The following is a 21,627-nucleotide window of genomic DNA, read 5'->3' as shown; positions in this document are numbered from 1 at the left end:
GCCTTATAATAAAGTAGAAACAGCTCATCTGGTCATGTCTCCTAACTGGATACTAGTAAGGGTGACATCTAGTGTGAAACAAAGAAGCTTATACTGCAAAAGCTTATTAAGAAACAAAAGTTGATGTCTGATCTTCCCAGCAATGTGGTAGTTTATTAAATGTGGCTGATAAGCCATCAATAAATTAGCCAGAGTCACTTTCTGTGAAATGTTGGCCATATATATTTGATGAATGAATGAATGAATGAATGAATGAATGAATGAATGAATGAATGAATGAATGAATGAAAGAAAGAAATAGCAGTGTGGTTAATATGTGGAGTGGTTAATATGTTGGATTTGGAATGATTCTAGGAGGACCCAGGTCCTAGTCCATCTTCAGTCATGGAAGTTCATTGGGTGGCAGGGGAACTAGTCACTCCCTCAGCCAACCTTCTTTTACAAGTTGTTGAGGGAAGAAGTAGAGTAGAGAGAACTGCATCAATAAAAGAAAATATATCTAGCTCAGGTCTGCACTATAGAGTCCTTGGTATTGAATGAGCTTGATGGTTTATTTGCAGATGTTTCATTACCCCACCAGGTAACATCATCAGGGCATAATACTGCATAATATTACATGATACAACATAGAAGAAACCTTTTAATAAAGTAGAATTAGGTCATCTGGGTAATGTACTTCCCTTCTGAACTGTCTCATAAGGCTGAGAGAGTATCAACTTATTCTCCTGAATAAAAGGTAGGTTATAAATCTAATAAGGGATGCGTTGGCTCAGTGCTAAGACGCTGAGCTTGTCGATCAGAAAAGTCGGTAGTCCGGCGGTTAGAATCCCTAGCGCTGTGTAACGGAGTGAGCTCCCATTACTTGTCTCAACTTCTGCCAATCTAGCAGTTTGAACGTACGTAAAAAATGCAAGTAGAAAAATAGGGACCATCCTTGGTGGGAAGGTAACAGCTTTCCTTGCATCTTTGGTGTGTCATGCCGACCACATGACCATGGAGGCGTTTTCAGACAGTTCTGGCTCTTCGACTTTGAAACGGAGATGAGCACCGCCTCGTAGAGTCAGAAATGACTAGCACCTTTTTGCAAGGGGAACCTTTATCTTTTATATAAATCTAATAAACAAACAAACTTTTGTTACTTTTGCCCCTCCCGAATGTTGAGTGAATGTTGAGTTTTACTATTTAATTTACTTTTGTGCACATTTCTTTTTGTATTGTCCTACACTCCCTTTCCTTTTTGACTGTAAGCCGCCCTGAGTCCCCTCAGGGAAAAGGGCGGCCTATAAATGTCTAATAAATACAAAAAAAATACAAATACAAACAGATTTTGCTACAAGCAAGGCAATTGTTAAGCCACTTGTGCCTGATTTTATATTAAGCAAATCACTGCAATTGTTAACGTGAATCTTGTGGCCATTATGAGAATCCGGTTTTTTCTATTCTCTTTGTTTGTTGGAAGCTGGCTGGGAAGATTGGAAATGGTCCTCATAAGACCCCAGGATGCTGCAACTATTGTAAATACACGCTCATTGACGAGCACCCAAATTTTGATCATCTGACTGTACGGATGTTGCAATGGTCATAAGTGCAAGAATCCATCGTAAATCACTTTTTTTCAGTGCCATTGTAACTTCAAACAGTTGCTATGTGAATGGTTGTAAGTTGAGGACTACGTGTAGTGTTCATTTTGGGTTGTACTGTATTAATATGTAGGTTTCCTTAGGAATATTTGGCAATAGGATCATTTTTTAAAAATTCTAATTAATTTAAAATCTTCCCATCCACACTATTTCCTGTCAGTTGAGAAGCTCATAAAAAGCCCATTTCAATGGTTTGCAAGTGTCAGAACTGGACTAAAACAAAATATTAAATTATGAGATTATAATGCACCATGATTTTAAAAACTGAAAACATTCCTCGATAATCCATATTTAGGAAGTCCTACTTTATACCCAACATGTAGTAATATAAAAATGCAGAAAGGAGAATGTTACTATTCCTCTCCCAGCTGTCTTTCCCTCACTTGATTTTTTTTTTTTTAAAAAACCCTTCTTTTTGTGACGGGTTGGCTAATTGAAGATCAAAGGTGTTAACACTTGGTGACCTGGCTCTGTGCCAGCCAGATAATTATGGTCTGCCACTCTGAAGCCCACTGTAGTTTCATTATTAAGATCAATTGTGTCCAAATAATTGGCATGCCTTTCTATCTAAAGTCTTTTATTACCTTAGGTAAGTTTTTTCTGACATCTACTTTAGCCTTGTTACAAAATGCGTTTACGTTTGGGTTCATATATTCAAGAATAATCAAACACTTGATACCATGTTTGTGGGATTGTACCAATTTTAGAAGCTAGCTGAGTGACAGCAAGATTGATCGCCAATGTCAAAAAGTCCACATAATGTTAAGGAGATTTGCCCATAGTATGCTCCTGTTAAAGAGACAGGTGTAAGAGAATTCAAAGTAGGATCCCATTAATTCCTACAAAAAGCTCCAGGGCTGATCCTTCTATATCCATTTTAGACAAGTGCTCTAGTAAGTGAATATTGCTTCAATAAGGCTCTGAACTGGACCTCCATTTTACATGTTGGGAATCACAGGATTTTGCAATGATAAATTGGCAGCACAGAAATCCAGTATAAAGAGTAATGCAGTGCAACAGAGACAACAATATGTGAACAATTCTTCAATGTGTTCAAAGTATGCATTTATTGCTGGAAGATTAATTAAAGAGTCTTCTTAGTTATAAGATGTACGATGTAGAGGGCTTTTACATCTTCAACATTCCAATTTTTAATGCCTATATTAAAAACTACAGTAGCCATAAAAAGTCAGAAAAGTCAAGATGGTGACTGTGCTTACAGGGCTGAAGCCTTGCTCATATTTATGTGCACTTAAAAAAGGGGAAGACTTTAGCAATGTAGTAGCAGCTGCCATCTTCACATTTTTAATCTCCCATGGATGCACTATATAACACCCTCTTTACAATTTGTCTCCAGAAATTGTGAATGCTCCAACTCTGGAAGTTTTTAAGAAGATGTTGGATAACCGTTTGGCTGAAATGGTATAGGGTTTCCTGCCTAGTCAGGGGCTTGGACTAGAAGACCTCCAATGTCTCTTCCAATACTGTTATCCTATCCTATCCTATCCTATCCTATCCTATCCTATCCTATCCTATCCTATCCTATCCTATCCTATCCTATCCTATCCTATCCTATCCTATCCTATCCTATCCTATCCTAGTATCAATCTGTAATGATATACGGCAGTGACCAGGAAGGGCAAAGAAACACAGCCAAGGGAATGGTAAGATAGAAGGATACTTAGCTCTCGGTAGGAACATGGGCAGGCATGTGGCTCAGAAAGGACTATGCCTAATTTCTTGGGGTGTAAAGGGGACCGAGTGAGGGAAGAAATGTACTTTAACAAAATAACAGAGTTGGAAGGTACCTTGCAGGTCATCTAGTCTAACCCCCACCCAAGCAGGAGACTCCACACCATTTCTGACTGATAGTAGTCCAGTATATTTTTGAAAACCTCCAGTGATGAAGCTCCCACAACTTCCGAAGGCAACTTCTGTTCCATTGGTTGATTGCTCTTCCTGGCTCAGGAATTATGGGAGTTGAAGTCCACAGGCCATAGAGGGGCCATAGTTCCCCAGCCCTGCTTTAATTCATCAGGCTGAGACTAAGTTGTAAAATTAAACACATAAATTTGTTTTAATTTACCTATTAATTATTCATATTTTATCTATTTATTTTTTAATCTGTCCTATCTAATATAGGGCTTCTGACAGATGACAGATCTGTGCTGGAAACTGAAATCTGTGAAAACGTATATTCCCATGATATGGGCAAAATAGATCTATCGAAAGCTTATGCAATAATTCATGAGTATTTTTCTTGGGTCTTCTGAATCAATTCTCCTTTCATGCAAATGAATATTTCAAAGATAACTCTTGTTTGAAGAAATTCACCCCACCCTAATGTTCTATGAGATTGCTCAGTTGAAACAATCTAATTTGTAACATTTTAGATCTTGAGGTGAATACATCCATCTTAAGCAGTCTTGGGAAATGTTGTGTGTTGAAAAAGGTTATAGAAATTATTAAAATAAGAACTAATTTTCAGACAGAAGACAAATGTATAATCTATACAAGTCCAGAGCTTGTTTGAATGCATGAGAGTAATTTCATGGTTATTTGGAACCTGGCCAGAGAATGTTGTCAGCTCCTGCCAGAATAGCATTTGATTTATTAAAATCTATTATAGTCACTGATGAATCAATTAAAACATATAACTGTAAAATAAATACTTATTGCACACTTGGTATGAAGAATAAATAACCTGTTGCTTACAGATCAAAAGCCATAACAAATGCACTGGTATATTAGACAAAATGCTTTTCTTCTTAAATGTTAATAGCTTTCGTTAATAATATACAGTAGGATGTATAAAAGCCCACAGGATCCCAGTCAGTGAACCTATGGGTCATGACCTTGGTTTTATGGGCTATTAAAAAGCCAACAAAACCTTTACTGAAGTGGTTCACACATCTTCCAGAATAATGGGTAATTAAAAGGACTTCTACAATCATCAGAGGTTTTATATTTTCTAGATTTGTGGTGTAAAAAAATAACCACCAAGTATAAACATTTGGATTCCTCTCCACTTTTGAAAAAATAAAGCATTATTTGCAGGTTTCTTGCCTTGAATGAGGATTATTAATTTGGATTCTGTTTTGATTTTCCAGCTGAGCTGTACAAAGAACATATTGACAGCATGGCTGTAATTCTGCTTCTGGTCTTTAAAAAAGGGAGAAATGAAAATGATTTTTTTGCAAATCTTTGGAATGTATAATATAAAGCATAAATTGTAATTGCACTTCATTTACTAAGTGCTGCATTACCTCATCCTTTAGTTTTAACAATGGATTTTCCATAAATCTTCATATGGTTAAACATGATAAAGTGCTCAACATATCATGGAACATGACAGTGCTTATTAGCCCTTGAGAAGTTATTGATTGCTTACCTTGATTAATCTTTTATGGGTCTCTGTAGTATTAATTCCACAGCAGGGGGTGTGAGGCAGGCGAGATGGAGTAGCATTAAACTCCTTCATTCATACTTTCAGCTTTAGTTACATGAAATTCTCTGACTGATGTCATTAGGCTAATTATAATATATATTCTCTCTCTCTCTCTCTCTCTCTCTTTCTCTCTCTCTCTGTCTGTCTCTGTCTGTCTCTGTCTTTCTGCTGTTTGTTTTCAGTTTATCAATTGGTATCAGAATTTCTGAAGTTTATTTTCTGTTGAAACTATCAAATTAAAAACTGCTTTGATGAAGCAAAAAATTTCTGAGATCAGAACTTATGTATATTTTTGTTATCGTTTAGCTTTCTGCTTTATAACAATAGTATTTTTCCAATGCTATTTCTGCAAATTTATGAGTGATTAACAATCTACCTGAACTATATCTTCTTATTTGGGATAGTTAAATGTACTAATCATTTTCCATTACTATTAATATCCTGAAATTCAAAATTTCAGATTACGTTGCAAAGTGTCTATGGCATCTTTATTGTGCTTCTTTTTGAAGTTTAGATTATTCTCAAACAATGTGTTTTAGTTCCTGTTATAGTTCCTAATATAAACTATAACAGGAACTGTAACTTATATAAAATATTTTAAAAAGGAACATCCTAAATTTCAGAAAAGAGCTTTTGAGGCCGTTTTCTCATTTCTGAACACTTGATAATATTTTTGGTGGAAACAAAGACAGCCCAATGCATGACATCATTCTGCCTTCTCTGATAAATTCCTGATCCATGAAAACATATCAGAAGATCTTTTCTGATTGCTTAATGCTGGGCCATGACAGACTATTAAGAAGAGTCTTTTTGGATCTTCTGTTAGAGGAACTGCCTGTTTGCCACATCAAAATAATCATTAGCATGGTATATAACAATTTAGAAGAAATAAAAACTCTAGTTAGGTTGGTCTATTGGAACACCAGCCAATGAAAGAAAAATTCCATCTAAATTTTTTTCAGCATGAATCTATATGTTTTGGAACTTGTAAATTACATGCCCCCCTCCCCCCCAAGGAACAACAGTTTCCTTTCTTAACTATAGGTTTTCCTTGTACATATGTGGTAGTCGTTTCCAACTCTAGGGGGTGGTCATCATCTCTGTTTCAAAGCTGAAGAGCTAGCGCTGTCCAAAGATGTTTCTGTGGTCAGGTGACCAAAGGTGCATGGAACGCTGTTACCTTCCCACCAAAGGTGGTCCCTGTTTTTCTACTTGCACTTTTACATGCTTTCGAACTTCTAGGTTGGCAGAAGCTGGGACAAGAAATGGGAGCTCACTCCGTTATGTAATGCTAGGGAGTCGAACTGCCGAACTGCCAATTTTTCCAATTGACAAGCTCAGCGTCTTAGCCACTGAGCCGCTGGTCAGTGTCTTATACAGCAGTCTTATACCACAATCCTAACTCCAGTATTATTCTGTATAAAGCTGCAATTAATCTAAGCAGGAGGAATCAGACAGTTTCTATAATGATCTAGATCAGGGGTGTCAAACTCACAGCCCATATGCTGGCCACCCCCACCCCCGTTTTAGCAATAGGGAAAAAGTTGTGATACATCACATGACGACAATGTGATGATGTGAGTTTGACACCCGTGATCTAGATGAATGATCTGATGGGTGCTTATGATTATAGTTAAAAGGTGTTTGGTAGAATTTAAAATCCCTTGTTGTCTTGAAAATCTTCAAATCTGTTTATTCCTAATAGAATATATCTTGAGCAAACCATGGAAAAGTTCTGACCTATAGCCCACTTGCCAAAACTCTGCCATTTATTTAGTCGTTTATTAAAGCAATTTAACTGCTGCCTTAGTCGTCATGGAATCTTTAAATCCAGAATATTACTAGTAACCAGCCATTATTGTTATTATTGTGGTTTGTCGTATAGTCAGCCAGATGTTTAGACTGACTTGGGGATTTTTATCCATCTACTGAGTCCTTCCTAATGACCTGGAATAGGCAGATGTTGTTTCATGGTATTACAGGTGTCATCCCAGGATGTAAGTTGTTCTAAGTAAAGCTGTCTTTTGCAACTGACTGGTGGGATTGTGTCAATGCCGATGGTGTTCAAGTAGTGCTCCAGTAGTTTTCAGAGTGCACCCCAGGCAACTATTATTGGTTCTATCTTTGCTTTCTCTTGGCATAGTCATTCTATTTGCAGGTCTTTGAATCCCCCCCCCCCCCAGTTCTTTCTATTCTATTATGTCCTCTCTGGGTATTGCCAGGCCTCCTATCCAGACTTTTGTTTGTTTGTTTATATTGTTAAGTCTGAGATGTTCTAAAGTTGGTTTGAGTTCTACAGTCCAAGAGCATTTAGCTTCTTTATTTCCTATTACTTTGTCTCTTTTGAAGTCCTACCAGTTCTTACTTGGTATTCCTTGCAGGTAGTCCAATACACCATTGTTGCTACTTTGTTATGTCGTTTTTGGGTGTTAGTTCCTGTGACCTTCTTGCAGCAGCTAACTTTCAGCTTCTTTGCAGAAGTAGTATATGCTGTCACAAAGTATGGACTGTTTTCTTGCTTTGCATGCATTTGTTCTTAATGCTTGGTTAGGATTAGCTCCTTTTGTCTCTTTCTCCTGGTCTTCTTCCATTGCCAGGTCTTGTTGTTATCTCTTTTGCCTATTAGTATTTTCATGTATTGCATGTTAGATTTTGCCTTGCCATGTGTCTTTTCTATTCTTCAATTAGTCTCTCTTGTAGTCAGTTTGGGCTCTCCAGTACTCAATACGCCTTTCTGGTATACTGGCTTCAGTGCATCTTCTTCACTGTCCTTCAGATATTGTTCCAATATGTTAATTTTATTAAATTTTAAATCATTACTATTAATATTTTAAACATTTAAAAGCATATCAATGTTTAACATACTTTTAAATTTATTTTAATATTTAATTAAATCATCCAGGTTTATTTCAGAAGTAACCTGAATCTACTATCTCCTATTAGTTATCAAACCACTGCATTTTAAGCCAGTTATAGTCTCTGAATTATCTTCAGCCCCATGGAGAGCATATTGCACTAGGCCAATTAGGGGGTGATGAGATTCTGCAACTGAGGTAGAAGCTGGAGCTTCTAGGCTTTCCTGCCATGGCTGATTTATTTATTACATTTATACCCTGACTTTAATTTGTACAACTCAAGGCAGTGTATGTAATGCTTCCTGATGTTAGCCAGCACTGTGCAATAGTAGCCAAAGAAGCTAATACAATCCTGGGTTTTAAAGAAGAGATTGGACAACCATTTGTCTGAAATGGTATACAGTGTTCTACTTGAGCAGGGAGTTGGACTAGAAAATCTCCATGGTTCATTCAAACTCTGTTATTTTGTTATTCAGAGGGTTTTATTTTTAAGTTGTACATTTTTTACATTCTTAATATAATCTTGTAACCGCCTATTCATAACCAGACATAAACAGTTCCTTTCAAGGACAGGAAACTTGGATATACTAGAACAAAGCAACCACAAAGAATGTTAAGATAATATGTCTCACAATAAAACAGGATTTAAAAAAGAAAAGAATTTCCACCAAGCATTAAAAAAAATCAAGAAAAGAGCTTTTTAAAAGATAAGGAAATATGAAATCCATGTTGTAAAAATCCTATGCAAATGAAAATCCATACAGGTCACTTTTGACAGAAATCTCTTTCAACTTCTATAAGAGAAAGTGAAAGTAATTCAGAACAGAAGAGTGAAACGGTGAAAAAAACATTCATGTTGAAATCCACTAAAGAGTTAGAGTAAATTAGTTTTCAACCAGCCAATTGACTTTTGAAATAAAAATCAAGATAGAAAAGAAATTTCAAACCATGCGCTTAAAACCCAGGCATGCATAGAACAAACAAAAAACGAACAGCTGAGAGGAAAGATGGAGACTTGACTCTCCAATAACTCCTACCAGGAATTGCAACTCTCAAGATGCCTCATCTCAGGAGGCTCAACCATCATCCAAGGGTTGTCTTGGTTTGCTCTTGTCATTCAGTTCTAGGGAGCCAGGAGCCCAAGAACCCACTTTGGTGGGAAAATTAATTGTTTGTCAGCAGAAGAAACAGATTACCTGCCACTTAGCACACTGTCTTGGGAGAGGAAATTGATACCTGATTCCTTCTTGACCAATTTTTTAAAAAAAAAATCTAATATTGATTTTTTTTTTTGTCTTCAGGAGCATTTAGAGTTTATTTCAAAAAGGGGGTTATCTTTATCTACAAAGGGGAACAAGTTGTAATCTGACTTCTATTATTTAAATATTCCCAAACAATGATCAAATTTGGGGATATTTCAAATTCTAACACAGAATTTTGGTTTAACCATCAATCCTTTTTCCTCTCTATTCAATATCCTGGTCAGAAATGAACATGTTAAAATTAATTTTCACTTACGGTCCCCCCCTTTAGAAAAGAACTCACAATTCACAGCATATTCTGTTGGTTTTTATGTTTTCCTGTCTTCTAATGGACAGTAATTGTGAAGAATCCATCATTTAAATTAGACCTCATGAAAAGCATCACTTAGAGAAATGACACTATAAAACTGAAATTGTGAACGTAAAAACCAATTGGCCAGCTGATTAGAGGTAAAGATGAAAAAAAATCTCTGTGGTTTTCATTATGATCAATTTATGAATGATCATAGGCTCAAGCTGAAAAAGAACATGTTTTCCTCCCTTCAGCCCATAGCTGTTCTTTTGTCCAGACTTCTCCAAATCGTTTTCGTTCAGATTCCAACTGGCAGAATTTTGAACTAAAAAGACCATGTAGAAAGAAAATATTATTTCAATGGAGATGTGCAAAAATTATTACCTAGGCAAAAGGGACTAAAGCATTTTTAAAGTCCTGAACAATGACACATCCCTACGACATGGAACTAATCAGAAACAAGAGGAGGTATACAAGAATCAGGCTGGTAAGAATCTGTTATTATAGTTACTCTCAATAAAAGTGAATGTAGATTTCCAGTGCAATCCTACTATCTCCATAGGACCTAATTGTAGAAGGTATGGCCTAGCCTTTGGTTACTTATATCTATATCTGTAGGAGACAAGCAGGCTAAGCTGGAAGTCAGTGTCATCAGTTTGAAGTCATTGCATTGCCATAAGAGACCCAAATCCACCCCCCATGGGTTCTGTTGAGCCTTATCTAGCGCTAATTTAGCTTTGATCAGTTAGTTGATTAGATTCTTGGGTATAGGTAGCAATAATATACTCTTCTGTACTTTGATCTCAACAAATGTTCGTATCTATATGTGCCTGACAATAGCTGAAACATATTCCATCGCTCAGCCAAAAGAACCCATTAGGTTCTCACGGATGTAGCATAGAGAGGTTGCACAGCATGTTAGCAGAAGAAGGAAATGGCAAACCATTTCTAAATTGTTGTGCGCAGATCTATGAAGTCACCAAAAGGTAAGCTTGATTCAAGGAATCCTTTATTTTTATAGTGAACTAGAGAGTTAAATAGAATAGTGGGATGTATTATTTGCACTTATCACCCATTGTCCCTTTTCCTTAAAATTCACTAGCCCTCATCTCCAAATATGAAATATACACCCTTTAAGTATGTACAAAGAGGGAATGGGAATTTAAAAGATTTAAAGATTTAAAAAAGATTTTAAAAATGGACAATTGCTAACACATGAATCAGTAATTTTTTTTACTTTAAGCAGAGCTAATGAAAAAAGAACTCTTATCATGAATTTTAAAAGTGAGCTGTAGTCCCTAGTAGGTACAGTATGTCCTTTTGAGGCAGAAGTTTCCAATTCCACCTCATCACTTTGCGCTATATGAAGATGTCTTTATCTGCAGTTTCTGCACAAAGCAGAAATTCTTGTAACTTTCTACTATAAATTACATTTATCCTAAAACGATACTAACTCAGAATACAAGCGAAGATAGTATGGACTTCTTTTTCTATCTTTTCTTCCCATAAAAAGTGGTATGCTGAGAAATTCTGGGATTATTGTGCTGTTCTGAAACGGTATAATGCTAGGAGGGCTGTATCGCACATTCTCCTAGGTGCTGCTTGGAGTGTCCAAGCTCGGGTTAACTTCAGCTTGCTGCCCAAGGAACTGAGTTTGATTTTTGTTGTAGCTCCGCCTCCTGGTTGCTCCAGAGGCTCAGTTTTAAAAAACTCAGTTGCCCTACAGGACGTTCTTTCCAGGGGCTCCAGTTCTTGTGCAGCAAGCTGGACCCCACTACTTAATATTTGCTAGAGATATTGTAGCTCCCTTGTTTTTTTGTTGAAGATTAGTTAGCTTAGATAGGTTTTCCTGCCTTTCTACCTCGGCACAGAATTTCTCTGTTCACTTCTTCGCGCAGGGAGGCTGCCTGGGGCGATTGCAGCCCAGCCTCTCCTGGGGACTGCTGCTAGGTCGGGTTTTCCTTCGTTGCAAGCTCAGTGAGTATTGGGGAAGGGGCGATTGGACAGCCATAGCCTTCCTAAGCCCCTGACAGGAGCGTTAGGCTCCAAGAGGCCCGACGACGCTCCAGGTGCGCGGCGCAAACGGATGCCATTTAAAAAGGCCCGTTTTGGCGTGCTTTGATTCCCAGGCCTCTAATTTTGGCATGCGGCCTCCCTTTGAGTTGTGGATCGCCGCGAAGGGCCGCCTTAAGGCCGGAGCCTCACATGGGAGCCCACGCAGGCTTTTGCCCTCCTTTGCCTTCTAGCGGTTGCAGGGAACCCGGGCTTCAAACCCCCGCCTACCTGCCTCAGCGCGGATCCGCAGGAGCTAGGCCGATCTCTTCAGCCAGCTCCAGCCTCCCTCTCCTCTCTTCAGCTGGCTAGGCCTCTGAGCCGTTAAAGGCCCATCGTGTGGATCAGGTTCTGGCCTACCCCAGGCCTGGTCTACTGCCAGTGCCAGGATGGAACAGCAATAGAATTCTACCACCATGGAAGAGAGGCAAGGGGAAAAGACTGGGCCCACTCCCAGTAAACGTAGCAGGCCCAATCCATCGGGCAAGGGAGTTGAGGGGGGTGTTTCCTCAGGGGAGAAGCAGCCTAAGGCAGGTTCGGCCTCCAAGGCTGAGGAAAAGATGGCACTGTGCCGCCAAAGGGCCCTGGAGAAACAGTTCCAGAAGGCCCAGGCTGCACAGCGCAAAATTCCCATGGAGTCATCCCCAAGTGAGATAGGGGGTGGATCTCCCACAGGTGAACCTCAGCGAGGGGTATCCCCTTTAGGCCCTGGTAGTGAGGACTTTGGGTTCTCCCCCAACCCTCATAGGGCATCCTTGGGATCACCTAGCCATTCCATGGCTGTGGACTCCCTAGCTGATTTGGATTCAGGGGCTGAGGCGGAATCCTTAGCTCCCTCAGAATTGGAGCCCCCTCCCCCTCAAGGTCAGGAGTCCATTCTATCTAGGGCCATGGAGGAGGTAGTGGCTCGTGCCATTTCCAAAGGTATCACCAATGGCATGGTGCAGTTAGCGACCAAGCTGCCCTCTCTGGCTCCCAAGCCAGCTGCCAGCCAGGCCAAGGCCTCCAAGGCCTCTGAGGCCAGGGCACCCTCCCCCACCCCAACGGAGCTTAGTGAGGTGTCAGATCAGGAGGAGGCCGAGTCGGAGGCTCCGGTTGTCTCCGACGATGAGACCCCTGCCCCTGAACAGGCCACGGGCACAGCCTTATTTAATCCGGCCATGTTTAGGCCCCTTCTTACAAAAGCCAGGGCTGCAAGTCCCCAAGTGGGTCTCCCAGCCCCCGCAGCAAAACCTATATCTGACCCGGTCACGGGTGTAGTCATAGGTCCCCAGGACCCCGGCGCAGGCCTTTTTAATGAGGTTCCTCCATCCTTGGACCTCGTGCCGGCCCCCTAATTATTTTTGGACATCATCCAACGACAATGGGTTCAGCCGGGGACTCTGGTCAATCCGAGTGGGACGGATAGGAAGCTTTTTACCATGGAAGCTTCAGGCATTGACCGCATCACCCTTTGTACCGTTGCGGACGGTGGGCCTACGCCATCTTATGCTAAAGACTGCCTTCCTGATCGCCATCACCTCCGCCCGCAGAATTTTGAGTTGGCCGCCTTATCTGTCGCAGGCGACCTTTGCATTTTCCACTCCGACAGAGTCATATTGAGACTGGACCCTGCCTTTGTCCTGAAGATTAATACCATCTTGCACAGAGCGCAGGAAGTGATACTCTCTTTTGCCCTCGTCCCAAGCACCAGAGGGAAGTCACTTGGCACAAATTGGATGTGCGGTGGGCGGTGCGCATTTACATCAAGCAAACGGCTCCTTTCCGTAAGTCGGAGGCCTTATTTGTGTCATTCCAGCCGGCTTCCATGGGAAAGAAAGTCACATCCTCTACCATCGGATGCTGGCTCAGAGCTTGCATCAAGATGTCTTACAAGACTCAGGCCAGACCGGTTCCCTCGCGCATAACAGCACACTCTACGAGGAGCGCTGCGACTTCGGCCGCCTGGGCTACGCAAGCGCCAATTGAAGAAATCTGCCGTGCTGCGACCTGGTCTGGTCCGTCTCCATTTATACGTAACTATAGATTGGACACTTTCGCCTCCGCTGAGGCGTCCTTTGGGAGGAGAGTTCTACAGAGGGTCGTGGCAAGCACTGCGGCCCCGGACATTTCTTCTTCCCTCCCAACTTCGACATAGCTTTGGCATGTCCCGAGCTTGGACACTCCAAGCAGCGCCTAGGAGAAAGACCATTGGCTTACCTGAATAGTCATTCTCGAGGCGCTGCGGAGTGTCCAAACCCACCCTTAAGGTGGGGCCGCGAGGTGTGTGAATTGCACCTTCATGTCTTGGACTTGGACTTGGACTAGTTCAGTCATGGACTATTGATATCCTTCATTTTTTAAAACTGAGCCTCTGGAACAACCAGGAGGCGGAGCTACAACAAAAATCAAACTCAGTTCCTTGGGCAGCAAGCTGAAGTTAACCCGAGCTTGGACACTCCGCAGCGCCTCGAGAACGACCATTCAGGTAAGTCAATGTTCTTTCTATATATTAAGCTGAAATAAGTTATAATAGATACAAGTCATCTAATTTCTTGTTGAAGGCTGCATTGCAGTCCAGAATAAGTTCCTGAGACAATTTGTTGTTGGTTGGTAGAACTGGAATCACACATAGCTCGTTTTTTTATCCGTCTCTTTTTCCCTGCCCAACAAGAGAAAAAGATTGTTTGAATTGATCATTTGAAACTGCAGAGAGCCTCCCTTTTTTCCTTCATTGTTCTCTCCCTGGTTTGATTGCTCTCCCAATTGCAACTATCTCTCATCTGCAGCTTTGCCACCTTACGCTCAAGGCTGAAAGTATGCCCAAACATCTGGCTTCTTAACACTGAGAATCAGATAGATGAAACAATATTTCCGCTGCATGTTGTACACAAAGATAGAGAGGGCACTAAAAAAAAAAATCAAATGTAATTTTACTGGTGTCTGCCTCCTTTTTTGCTGCTTAAGTATGCATCCACGCAGCCTATGATATCACAACTCATTAATCAGCAAGAGGAGTTTAACTTTGGCTGAGATCAGAATGTGGGATCATGCCAATGTTTATTTTATTTGATGCATCAGATGACTTTTCCAGTGCAGTGGACTTGGGGAGGGGGGTGGTAGGAAAGCAATTTTTATAGTAGCTTAAAAATAGAATTTGATAATAATTTATCCTACAACCAAAAGGCAAACCTTTTATTTGAAGCTTAGTACATGATATCCAAGCATCTGAATTTCAGCCATGTCCTTCTGTTGTGGGAATGGGTGCCAGTGATTAGTAGTTTAGGATTTCTATTCCAGGGAAACTCAAATGAATAAAAGTACATGTGTTTGGATTACTGTGCACAATTGCTTTAATTCAGCATGCATGCAACTTTGAGCTTCTGAACAAAAAGTAGAATATAAGTGCTAACAAATAAATTAACATGTAATGAATAACTATAAGGAAAGTAATCATTAACTGTATTTAACTAATTAAAATAGTTAATTAAGTCTACACAAAGTGCCTAGACTAGGTAATACTGGGACTGTCAACTCCTATCTGATTCAACCCATGCAAAGAAAATTGTTAATTGTAATAGTAGTAGTAGTAGTAGTAGTAGTAGTAGTAGTAATAATAATAATAATAATAATAATAATAATAATAATAATAATAATAATAATACTGATACTGATAGACTCTACCTGCCCCGAAAATCAGGTGGCAGAGGATTATTACAAGTAAAGCAAACAGTTGAAGAAGAAAAACATGCACTGGCTGATTATTTAAAAGAAAGTCAAGAACATCTATTAATTGAAGTAAAGAACAAAAAACTACTGAAGGCCCAACAGATGAAACAAGAATACAGAAAAGATGTGATAAAATCAAGAATGGAGAGTTGGCAGAACAAAGCACTGCATGGCCAATTTCTGGAAAAAATAAAAGATAAAGTGGACAGTGAACAAACTTGGTTATGGTTAACAACAGGTACATTAAAGAAAGAAACAGAGTCACTAATCCTGGCTGCGCAAGAACAAGCTATCCACACAAATGCCATCAAGGCCAAAATCGAAAAATCCTCTGATGATGCCAAATGCAGACTTTGCAAAGTGATGAGTTAGAAAACTATGTAGGCAGCCCAAAATAAAAATTTAAGGCAATCCCATCCTGATCTCCGTTAAGAAGCCTTAACTAGTAAACATAGAGTCTAACTTAGAGTGATTGGTTACCATCATTAATATGTTATTTCTTGATTATCAGATGCTAATGAATTGTTTTTATTTTATGTGGTATGATTTTTATTCTGTTTGAAGTTTTTATTGCAATTAACATGTAAGAACAGAACAGAACTGTATAGAACAGAACAGAATAGAATAGAATTCATTATTGGCCAAATGTGATTGGACACACAAGGAATTTGTCTTTGGTTCATATGCTCTCACTGTACATAAAGAAAAATAAAATAGAATACATTCATCAAGAATCATAAGATACAACACTTAGTGATAGTCATAGGTTACTAATAAGCTATCAAATCGTACTAGGAAACAAATAAAAACTATATAAATTGAAAGATACAAGCAACATGTTTATAGTCATAAGTGGGCAGAGAGAGATACTAGGAAGGAAGAATGATAGTAATACATTCTTAGTAAATTATTGACAATGTTGTGGGAATTAGTTGTTAAGCAGAGTGATGACATTCGTGTGGTAAGCCACTGTGAATCCTGAAGATTCAGGAATGTACAATTTTACCAGTAAAGGAGAATATTTATTTCAGGGTTGAAATGAAGGGTCCTTGCTGCTCTCTGTTCACTTGTTTTCATGATGATGTTACCTAGTTTGAGTAATGAAACGTCTAGAAGAAAACAAGCGAGCTCAGAGAGCACCAAGGACTCCTCACATACAATTTTAGTATATTAATAAATAATGTAAACCACCACCTCCTCCTCCTCCTCCTCCTCCTCCTCCTCCTCCTCCTCCTCCTCCTCCTCCTCCTCCTTCCTCTTCCTCTTCCTCCTCTTCTTCCAGCTGTTGCAAAAGACAGCTTTACTTGAAACAGCTTACATCATGCAACAATATTTTTACACCATCAAACCACGTTTGCCTACTCCAGTCTTTGAAGAGAACTCCATAGGTTTCTAAAAATGCCAGATCCAGTTCAAACCAATGACAGTGTGACCAATAACAATAAATGCTTAGTTCTTTTGATTAAGCAGTTGAAATAGATGCATTCCACCCATTTTCTCTTGGAAAACTGCAAAGTAACAGTTCACACATGAATATTAGAAGCCTGAATATTTAGGTAGATGAAACCATTATATGTTGAACAGCCTTCCTTAACCAAGCCACTTGTAGATATGTTGTATTATTTCACAGTTTACAAATGAGAAAGTTCAGCCTAGCTAGGATTTTTGATAATTGACACAATCAAGGGCATGGTAGAACTGCCATGGATCACTGATAATATAAGGGATGGGATTTCCAGTAGATCAGCCCAGATCAACTGTAAAGCTAGACACTGAAGATTTTCAATTCCTTATTCTGGAATTAGTATACCCTCATATGCAACCCATCTAGAATAGATTATTTATTTATATGGTTATATGGCTGCCCATCTCAAGATAATGGCACTCCATAGCATTTACTGAAAGAAAGAGTGAAGCCGTCTACAGCAGCATAGCTGCTACTGCAGAACACACCAATCAGAGATGTTTGTAGGTTTGGGCCCCAAGGTTTAAATGTCTCATTTTTTCATCTCATCTTTGCAAAACTGATATATGGCTCTTCTCTTCAAGACTATGGAAGGCAGTGGGGCTCTCTGGAGAGGTTTTTTTTGGCTATGGGAATTGCTAGTTCAGCTCCTCTTCTTCTAGTAATAAAATTCCTTATACAACCAGGCTTGAAATTTTAACGCTGTCTAGTTCCGACCTGAGCTTAGTGCACAAGATAATCTGCCATAACGTCCTACCTGTTAATGACTACTTTTACTTCAACTGCAGTAACACAAGGGCTATCAGTAGATACAAACTAAATGTAATCTGTTCTAATCTTTATTGCAGGAAAAAAGATTTCAGCAATAGAGTAGTAAATGTGAGGAACACCCTACCTGATTTTGTTGTTAGTTCTTCTAACCCCATACTTTTTACCTTAAGCTGTCTACCGTTGACCTTAGAGTTTCTTAAGAGATCTCTAAGTGCACCAGCGCATAAGTGCACCAGCGTGTCTACCCTCCCTGTCCTATTGTCCCATTTATATGCACTCTTTTTATGTGTTTATGGCTATGCTTTGCTTATTTATATTCATTTATTTGTGTCATTTTTCATGTGTTTTCATACTTGTTTCCTTGTACTTGTTGACAAATAAATAAAAAATAAAAAGTTCCTGTTTTGCCAGCTTTATTCATAACATAAAGTCCCCTAATATTTTCCAAGTGCGCTAGTTAAACAATGTTCTGCAAAGATTGCCTTTAGGACTTCTGCAAAAACTCCTTGGATAATGAAGACAAATCAAATCTGCTTTTTACTACAGTGTTTGATCCCATTAACTAGCCTTACAGCATGTTAGTACAAAACCCAAATTAAGACTTCAGAGGTACTTATTTGGAGCAATGAAGACTTGGGTTTTTATTTGATTGGTTATTTAACTTTCAGTAGCTCAATCTGCATAACTGCAAAGTTTACAGGTTTGGAAATTTTGTTTGCACAGGGTTCCTGGTACTGTGGAGCAGCCTGCTAAACATTGGAGTGACATTGAATGATATGAGATAACTTGGCTCTACCAGTTGAAATTCTGGCAGTTGGTTTCTTTACTAATTGGAGTTTTTAAGTCACGTTCAAGGGAAAATCCCTACATACAATCATTAGCAACCAAGAAATTCTGGGTGCATTGATTACTATGGCCATACATTCTTATTTAATCTGATACTGATGTTGCTATGTAGCTAAGAAAGGCCTGTAGTTTACATAGTATCATGTTACCAAATGGCCAAATGCATTTATATTCACATTTAACATTCTTTGCACACTAGAAGCCTTTCCAATGTAATGCACTCCAGATATGCCACAGTGATGGTTAGGATTACGAGAGCACGAGGCTTTGAGGCTTAAAGTTAGGGAAGAGCATGGCTATAAATCAGAGGTGGTATTAAACAGTTTCTGATTAGTTCTGGAGAACTGGTAGCGGAAATTCTGAGTAGTTTGGAGAACCGGTAAATGCCACCTCTGACTGGCCCCATCCCCATCTATTCTCTGCCCTCCTGAGTCCCAGATGATTTGGAGGGAATGGGGATTTTACAGTATCCTTCCCCAGCCATGCCCACCAAACCATGCCCACCAAGCCATGCCATGCCATGCCCACAGAACTGGTAGTAAAAATGTTTGAAACCCACCACTGCTATAAATGGTTTGCCAGACCATTGCTCATACTTCCGCATGCCCATTATTTCAGTTTCAGTCCCAGATTTGGGCTGCAAAAATCTATTAACCACTAGATGGCAGCAAAGTGATATTAAAATATTCTTTCTACCATCTAGTGGTCATGTGTACTTTTGCAGCCCAGGAAAAGGACTCCTGCTTTCTGTTGAAATTAAACCACAGCCTGCTTTGCTTTTTTTTAAAACCCATATTTTATTTATGTTAGGAATATTTTCAGTTTGAAATTGATACTTTGTTGTGTCTTCCACTTCATAATAAATTCTATATTGCAAAAATCTCTCATAAATAAAATATTGTTTTAGGCTCACCACAATTATGTGTTTTTGTTTTGTTTCAGAGAGCTTTTTTTAGTTTTCTACAATAGTGAATGTAGAATTCATTTGCATGAATGACACAAAAGACTTATCTTGCTAATGAATGTGCTATTATGATTGCTTTGATAGCTGCAGTGCTTGGATAAAATCCCACTAGATCAGAGAGACTAATCAGCTCTGATTAGCTGATTACTCTGTGGAAGACACACGTGAAAATTAGAGGCAGCTGCCTGAAATCTTGGCTCTATTAGACCCAATCTCCCCCCCCTATTTTTCCCCCTCTTTAGTTCTATGCATGAGAAGGGGATACTTACATTTAAGACCCTGCATTATTAGCTTTAATATTATACAGAAGACATCTTTTTTAAAATACTGGCATTTCTGAGAATTGCTTTCTGCAATACCAATAATTTTTCAACTCTCACATTCCAAATTAAAATTTAGGTGCAACGTTAAAGCTATCAGATTTGAATTGCAAAATCCAGGTGGCTATTACTGTAATGATAGCAAATTGCTATTTTTAAAAAAATCCCTCTTTTTGCAGTCTGCTGGTCATCTGGATCTTTCCAGCTTGGTTCTGATAGCTCTAACATTATTAATTCAAATATTCATCAGCTCTAAGATAAAAGCTCAGGCTTGGTACTGTTTTTATAAACTTTCTAATCTTATAAATTGGAAGTCTGCTCCAGATTTGACACCTTTTGACCTGAAGTTGCCCTTTGAAAACTATTTACAATGTCCAGGTAAGTTTGGCACCTGTTCTGGAAGTGATGAGAAGATTGAGAAAACAGTCTTTTGACATAAGCAAGTGGTGGGAAATTTCTGCATGATATGAATCAGAACTTCCATTTAAATTGTAAATTAATAGGCATAAAGTGTCACTGTATTTCTTACATGCATTTGTGTTGAAATAAAATGTTCCTGATTGTTAGGATTATTATGGTGCAATTCTAGAAACTTTCAGAGATACAAACCATTACTCAATTTTAGCAATCCTCAGGCAAATGAATTAGAGATTTTGGCTTTGGAAACTTATAGATCCTACTTAGTAGAACTAGATTAAGAATAATAACAGAGTTGGAAGGGAACTTGGAGGTCTTTTAGTCCAACTCCCTGCTCAGACAGGAAACCCCATACCTGTGATGGCTAACCTTTTTGTCGCTGCTTGCTGAAAGCACATGCATGCGTTCCCATAATACAATGCATGTACAACCCCCCTGCGCGCCCCATGCATGACCCCGTGTGTGCCCCACTCCTGCGCATGCACCTGAACCCCCCCGCATGTACCCCACCCATGGATGCATGTTCGACCCCCTGCACTTCCCTGCCACTCGTGTATGCATGTGCATCTCCCACATGCACCCTGCCTCTGTGCATGTATGACATAGACCTGAAAACAAGCTGGCTGGTGGTAGGTGCGTGCATGCGCAGTGGAGCTGAGCTAAGGCAACGGCTCGCATGCCCACAGAGAGGGCTCTGGGTGCCACCTGTGGCATGCATGCCATAGGTTCGCCATCACGGTTCAGGCAAATGGTTGTCTCATCTCTTCTTTTGTAGTAGAATCTACAGTAAAGAAAATTTCCTCATATATTACATAAGTAGTTTGAAAGCTACAGAATATTTAACATAAAAGCGGTGATTAATAAATTTTATTTTGTGCACAACAGGAAAATGTATTTAGTATAGTTGTGCAATGCATTGTATTTGATCTCCTTCAGAATACTTAAGATTTTGAAAACAACATCTGTCTGCAACTCATAAAAGCTGTAAAAAAAGAGCACGGAATTGTGTGGCTGTTGTAGGAAGACTTCCAGGGCAGCTTTGCAATTTGGGAAAAAATGGGTGGTGACGATTAGTTGCAGGTACATGTTAGATTCATTCACCTGTGTATTCTAAAGTATTCTTTCTGGTACTTAAATCCAGTGCATTGGTCTGATTTAGTATTGAATCGAAAATGAAATCTTCTTGGGCTGGACAGAACTTGGATTTAAAGACTTCAATAGGCTACTATGAAGTCTTGTCTTCAATTTCTTAAAATAGTATTTTCTTGTGATCATTACCCAGATGTGGAGATAGCAATGAAGTTCTTCAGACTCTTTGCAGCTACTTTAAGAAATTGCAGATAGGTGCTGCGTGAATGCCCCCATGAGCTCCACAGTACTGTTTCTCCTTTTGAGTCTGAAATAGGACAGTAGATGAGGCAGTAGGTAAAATAGTTCAGATTCCACATAGTTTTTGAAATGCTAATGTTAATGCCTCCACATAGATGTTCCTGGGGTATGCTAATTTACTAAATTACCCCCCCCCCCCGCCCCGAAGATCACGTATGTGAGGGAGCAACAAAGGAGGAATTTGGTGTGGCATATAAG

Source organism: Thamnophis elegans, chromosome Z (assembly GCF_009769535.1).
Source record: "Thamnophis elegans isolate rThaEle1 chromosome Z, rThaEle1.pri, whole genome shotgun sequence".
NCBI lineage: Eukaryota > Metazoa > Chordata > Lepidosauria > Squamata > Colubridae > Thamnophis > Thamnophis elegans.
Note: the sequence above shows the minus strand (reverse complement) of the source record.